Raw genomic sequence first — 6597 nt, 5'->3', positions numbered from 1 at the left:
TATCCCATTAAAGAACGTTGAACTTCTTCGGTCTCACTCTGCTCCGGTTTTTTGTTACTTGTAACTTGATTATGCAATGTATTTTTTTTCCTTTTGACAAGCACGCCCTGATTTGCAATCAGGATATGCACACACTTTTGTCATTTTTCTATGCACTAATAAAAACTCACAATTTGTCGAAAACCAACATCAATGGAGAAACCGTAAACATTTTCTTGAAAACCAAAACAGAACTAACACACGGACGAAAGTTCGTGTAGGTGTGAGTCCTGAGAGACGAAAGCGCAACCTTGCGGAGCATTACCAAACTACTATCTGGCTCGGCATTCAGTCGCACATTTTGACGATTTCTCCATGCTAGTTCGGCCTCCTTATCTCTATTCTTCATGGGGAGCTCCATCGCTACCACGCTCTCCGTTCATGGAGCCATGATAGCGCTAGCGAATGCTAGAGACCCTAGAAATCAGAGATGCGACATTGACGGTCGATATATCGAGCTATCGCGATTATCCGCCATGTTGGTTCTCCTATGAGTACTTTGAGACGTTGAGTGAAGGAGGTTAGGACCTAAGCAGAATGGCTGTCTTATAACCTTAAAGCGGGGAGCATACACTTCTGCATAAGACATAATACGTAAGCATAAGAAAACTGATTGGTCTATTTCTTTATGCACATGTATATGGACCAATCAATGTTCTTATGCTTACGCATTATGCGTTGTGCAGAAGTGTGTGCTCCCCGCTTAAGGCAGTGTTTTATGCCTTAAGTCTTTGTCTTATGTAACGCACAATACTGTGTTAATGTTTCCTGTCTTGTGTAGTTATACGTCGCGTATACTACACAAGACAGGAAACATTACACAGTATTGTGCGTTACATAAGACAAAGGCATAAAACACTGCCTTATAAAATAGCCATTTTGCTTAGGCCCTTAGGTTGTATAAAAACAAGAAAAGGGGAAACGTGTTTCCTAAATAAAATTATTATAAATATTTTTCTGTTGTTTTTCTTGTTTTTTTAATAATAAATTTATTATTGTTTTAGTTTTAATGGCCCGACAGTGCGCTGCTTTATCATGTCCTTATTTCTCTGTATCTGATAAGCCACATTTTACTTTTAAAATTAAAGCCGCCTTTTTCAAAGTTTTTGTGTCCCATGGTAAACCTTGATAATTTTTCCTCTTGATTGCCTTTATTTGATCTTTATTTAATATTTTCGATGTGATCTTCTGGAGTTTTCTTCTGAAGATTTGTCAAACTTTCGTTTTCTTGACGTAATTTTTTATTACTCTTGCGTAGCGTCTCATTTTGTTTAAGTATCTTATCAGCGATTTTCTGAATCCTTGACAATTCTTTTTTAAGTTGCTTATTTTCCATTTTTAAAGACGTAGCTTTAAGGGGGTAGCCTGGTGTAGAACGCCAAAAACAAGCTCTTTTTCTGGATTTTTTTAAAAGAAACTACTTAATATATATTTTTGCAATTAACACCATTTATTGTGTAGTGTGTACATATTGAAATGTTCAAATTAATTTTTTTGAATAAATATATGTAAGTACACAGGAGTTATGCGATCAAATACGAAGGTGGCTTCGAAAATTCTTTCTGAATGGCGTACACTCTAGCATTCCGTAGAACGATCAGAAACCAAAAAAAAATTTTTTTGTAAAGTTTATGAGTGTAGTTTCTAGTTATACCTAAAACATGATTTGTTTTATCATAAAAAATTTTAAAAATAATGGTTTGAAAAAAATTTTTTTTGCATAAATTTCGCACCTTTTTTTGTTTATAATTTTTTTTGAACAAAATTTTTAGTACATATTATAGGTATAAGTTTAAGGCAATTTAATTACCTTTAATTTAAAAAAAAATAATCTGGATCCATCAAGAATATTTTAAGTTATCGTGTACGCCAATTTCAAAAACATGGTTTTGAGAAAAACGCGTTTAAAGTTTTCGAATAAGAAAGAAGGTTGATAAAAGCTTATTATTGTTGATTTACCTATACTTTTTGGTCAATCTGCTATCCCTGCTCCATATAATATCCCCTCAACTTCTTCATACAGCTCGTTTTGCTCCAACTGCTGTTCTTTATGTATATTTTTTAGTTCGCGAGCAATGCTTTTACTTCGACGATTCTGGTCGAACGGTCGTACGGCTATTATTAATTTTGTCGGCATAATCTCTGCATGCTGTCCCAATAACTATTTCCAAATCTGACATTATGTTTAGCACTGACAGATAGCCTTCGTTAAATATTCCAGCTGCTATGTAAACAGCAATTTCTATGATATTCCGGCTGCAGTGGAGGTGTTTTGGAGCATACCGCCAAACAGAGAGTTGAAACTCTCGTTCGCATTTTGGATATGCCCACCCAAACACCTTTCGAGCAGTTCTTTCTTCGACAAATCTTCACAAATTAGCCGGCAACGAGCCTTTTCAAAGACCGTTGAGAGCTCCCCCCCCCCCAGCATCCTGCTCCTCGGAGCGCTCGACCATGCGCACCGATCGAGCTCATTTTAGCCCGCTAAAATCTAAATTCATGCTTAAGGTTTAGGGAGCGTATTCTAGAGATAGAATACTATCAATTTAAGCAAAAAAAATTCGATTTTTTGAAGCCGTTACACCAGGCTACCCCCTTCTTAATATCAATATTTTGCTCTTTCACAGTTTGACCAGTTATAGCATTTTCAACTTCCACCATCATTTCCGAAAAAATATTCGAAGTATTATTACTTTGTAGTAGTACTAGAATTTGTAAGTACAGAATTATTTAATACAATATTAGAGTTTCCATTCTCAACGAAATCTGATTCAGTTTCTATATTTGGTATATTATTTTCTGTAACTTCTTTTACCGTATATAGATACTAAAGTTTTCTTTATCTAAAGAGATAAAAATTTGTATTAAATAGCAGAAATTCTTTTTATTTTTACTACGTGAACATGAAAGAATTCAAAGGCAAGATATAAAAAAAAAAATCTAAAAACAGAAAATAACTTACAGCTGTGGCATCAAATATAAATAAATTTCTATCACTGGAGATAGCTTTACTTGCATACATATGATCATGAATAGATGAATGCAATTCATGTCTATCAATCTTTCGTTTTTTCAATGTAGAACTGTTAGTAATATCTTTAATTATTGACATTCGTGAATAATTGTGATCATTTTGAGATATCTGTGAAAGATTATTAAAAATAGAAGGAACTGCTTGGAATTTAAGTTTCCTTTTCTCCTCTTCTCTATTTTTCTCCCAAGAGAAATAATCAAAGTGCTCCTAGAAAAATATAATACGCTATTATGGAATGATCAAATTTTATCAAAAATTTTAGCTAAGTTCTAACTTACAGAGCACACACGTGACGAATTTATAGGCTGCCAAGTACACCCATTAATTTTTCTCACATTAAATATCCAAGCAGTTTAATTGTACCTCAACATTTTTAGGAAAACGATGGAATGAAACAAATGAGCAATTTTCATCTCCTTCGAGTTTCCGATGCTTCTTAAATATATGTATTTGCACAACCATATACACAGCACTTTATTCTGTATAATAAAAAAATATTCTCAAAAGAAAGGATCAAGTTCAATAATATAGCTTTATTTGAAAGAAAAGTCAGGTCGTGAACAGCACATGTAGATTTTGAGATTATTCGGAAAATATCGCAAATGTAGAGAATATTACAGATGTTTTTAGTAAATTAAGTCTATTCTCAGTTAGAGTCTTACATATATAAGGATTCTATTTTCAGTACATTCGAAGTATGTACATTCATATGATATTAGAGAGAAAATGACATCATGTGCTATTAGAGGTTAGATTAAGTTTACATTTGATAATAAATATGTACACAAATAGGAATACTTACACCCATAATAATAATAATGTATTGCACAAAAGTGTAAATTATAAACACTAATAAACTACCATTAATATACAAATGTGCATTATACATATTTCACTACCGATGTCAATCACATGCAGTAAGAAAACAACATGGCGTTATTATCACGTGATTTAAGACAACCAATCAGACTATGCCCTTCAATGTCGCATCTCTGATTGTAATTATCTAGGTCTCTAGTTCAACCATCTTCCACAACACGCTTTACAACCGCAGTACCGCTTTACAACCACGCCGTATGTACATATGTATGTACAACACTCTTAAGCCTTTGTGTCTACGATGCTAGAAATCGCTCCGAGATCTCGGACGGAGAAAGAATTAACCAATCGCATTGATCAATTGCCGAATTATTTAAATATGATTGGTAAATTTTTTCTCGGTCCGAGATCTCGGAGCGATTTCTAGTATCGTGGACACAAGACTTATGCTGTAAAAAAAACTGAAAAAACTGAAGAATATAATAGAATTAATAAAAATTGCTAATAATAAAAGGGTTACCGATTTCTGTTTAAAAAAATCTACGTGATTGGTCTAGCTAATTTCCGCAAATTTCGAGATATCAATAATTTTTTTTTATAGATAGAGTATCATTAAAGGTAGGTTGGTGTTGAATTTAGCAAGGATCAGTGAAGGAATTATAGATTTCTGCTTAAAAAGTGTATTAAATTTGGCGATAATTGGTAAAAAGGTTCTTTTTTAAATAACATTTTGAATTTTTTGAGAAATGTCCGTGGTTGCTCTAACTTCCGCCAATTTTGAGATATCAGACTATTTATAATTCTATTATATACTTCAGTTCCTTCTATTCCTACTTCATATATGTATAATTCTTTAAAATTCGGTTGATTATAGACATAGCTTATGCGATCAAAGGTCCATAATACGAAGTTTATAAAAACAAAGCTTCCTCTATGAGGAAGCAAAAAGGCGCCAAGTACACGCAATGTATTTTGTAAATTCAAAAATTCAACCTAAAAGTGGTAGCTTTATTTTCCCTTCACAAAATTATGTTACCTAACTTAACTCAAGTGACATGTATTTCAAAAAAATATGTGAAATCTTTAAATTAAATTGCGCCAATTGCAAAGAGAATATGTATATTGCTTTGAAAGATAATTGTTGTGCAACTACTTTAAAAAAATAAAACCCAAGTGGTATCTTTGTGTTCCTATTCAAGGGTCTTTTTGTTCCAACCCAAGTGATAATAGCTTCTTAATTCTCTTTAACAAATTTTTAATATTACACAAAATTTTAATTAAAAAGAATTAAAGAAGTAACAGTACAAAATAAAAATATTTAATTAAAACAAAATAAATAAATTTTTCTTGTAAAAAAACTTGGCACACGTGTTATATTGGATTTATATTGTTGAGTAGGAAATTACAACTAACCTGTATGTTACATGTTGCATTATGTTTGGTGGGACCCTAATATGTGAGAGGCAAAGGGACTCACAGTAAAAAAGCAGCCCGATCCGTGAGAGGCGATGTCAAGTTTCACTTCAACTCCATCTATTTCGGGGAATTTTCATGCTAGATATGAAAACTAAGATCATATTTGAATCCGGCGTAAAAAAAATCCATAAGAAACGATATGTTTTACTTCGTTATATATTCTATTCCTTGGTATAAAGACTTGAAGAGTTTTGTGTACTTTCATGGATTATGAGAAACCATCACTACTTCATATATCCGAAACCATGCCTCATTTTAAAATTTCTCTGGGATTAATGTCCCATCATATAGGCTGCGTTCGGGGAGCGCGCTATTAGCGCTATTTGCTTATTCTATCCTTGTTTTATACCTGATGAGCGATAAAGATAGAATGATGCAATAGCGCTAATAGCGTGCTCCCCGAACGTAGCCATATAGTACTATTTGGCATTAAAAAAAGTTTGAAAGTCGAGGTCCAAAAAATGGGCAAAAAACAGGTCTTTTTGCCATATCATTCTTTAACATTTCAGACTTTGCATACTCGTAGGGCACGTAGCGGAAAAATAAAAACACTCTTATTATATAATTCAAATCCAAGCTATCGATTGGGTCTACTTAGAACTTGATCGGTTGAGCGGTTATTGAGATCTCAAAATCTCGGGTACTCGCAATAACTCGTGCGTTCGCGTACGTAAAAGAGTCACGGTGGACTCGCTTCACGTGCACTTGGCGCGAGACACTTCCGTGTCTCTTGATCATATAAAGTAACAATAACATTTCTAATGTCTGAACGAAAAATTCTAAGAAACGATGAGCATTTGTCCGTACGACACGCGTTTTCGTTCTAACATTGAAAATGGGGCATAATCTAAAAATATTACAAATATTAATAATTACAATTGTAAGTAATACAAAAAAAGTGACAAGATTAGGAACAAAAATAAATTAGATATAATACTTAAAGATATAACTTTTGCGATATAGATGATGATATTTGATTGAAGAGAGAGAGAGAGAGAGAGAGAGAGAGAGAGAGAGAGAGAGAGAGAGAGAGAGAGAGAGAGAGAGGGAGAGAGGGAGAGAGGGAGAGAGAGAGAGAGAGAGAGAGAGAGGGGGGGAGAGAGAGGGGGGGAGAGAGAGAGAGAGAGGGGGGGGAAAGAGAGAGAGAGAGAGTGGGAGAGGGAGAGGGAGAAAGAGAGAGAGAGTTTTGTTTCGTTGAATTAAATTTATTGATTTCTGCAAATGATTAG

The sequence above is a fragment of the Temnothorax longispinosus genome, chromosome 10, assembly GCF_030848805.1.
Source record: "Temnothorax longispinosus isolate EJ_2023e chromosome 10, Tlon_JGU_v1, whole genome shotgun sequence".
Classification (NCBI taxonomy): Eukaryota; Metazoa; Arthropoda; class Insecta; order Hymenoptera; family Formicidae; genus Temnothorax; species Temnothorax longispinosus.
The sequence above is the reverse complement of the archived record's forward strand: the minus strand, read 5'-3'. Positions refer to the sequence as shown.